This window comes from Pteropus alecto, unplaced genomic scaffold (assembly GCF_000325575.1).
Source record: "Pteropus alecto unplaced genomic scaffold, ASM32557v1 scaffold98, whole genome shotgun sequence".
NCBI classification, from domain to species: domain Eukaryota; kingdom Metazoa; phylum Chordata; class Mammalia; order Chiroptera; family Pteropodidae; genus Pteropus; species Pteropus alecto.
In genome coordinates, this window is record NW_006443570.1 from 8,458,091 (window position 1) to 8,458,509 (window position 419).

Sequence of the window (419 nt, forward strand, 5' to 3'; positions counted from 1 at the left end):
AGCATATCCCAAGAGTTAACTTATGGTACTCTGAGGCTATTTAAATTATTTCTGACTCCATTTACCTAGAAACAGAAAGTCTAAGCTTCCCTTAAAGGTAATTAACTAACTATGCATTCTCTCACCCTAAGAGAAGTGTGTAGTGGATAGTATAATACAAAGCAGGGAATAATAAAAATGTTTCCACCAGGCTTCAGAATATAGCATTATTTATTTATTTATTATTATTTATGCCTATAGCACCTGGTCTTCCTAGGTGGTCTCCCATCCAAGCACTAACCAGGCCCGACGCTGCTTAGCTTCCCAGATCAGACAGGAACGGGCTCGTTCAGGGTGGCGTGGCCATAGACAGCATCTGGCTTTGTGTAGCAGCATAGCCTTAAATGCAGATGAAAGGTCTTGTGTCTTTTCTTATGTTG

General features: G+C 40.6%; 1 pseudogene; it reads right to left on the reverse strand.

Annotated features, from left to right (window-relative positions):
* Positions 1–231: 231 nt before the first annotated feature.
* Positions 232–350, reverse strand: LOC112473361 (annotated as a pseudogene).
* Positions 351–419: the final 69 nt, after the last annotated feature.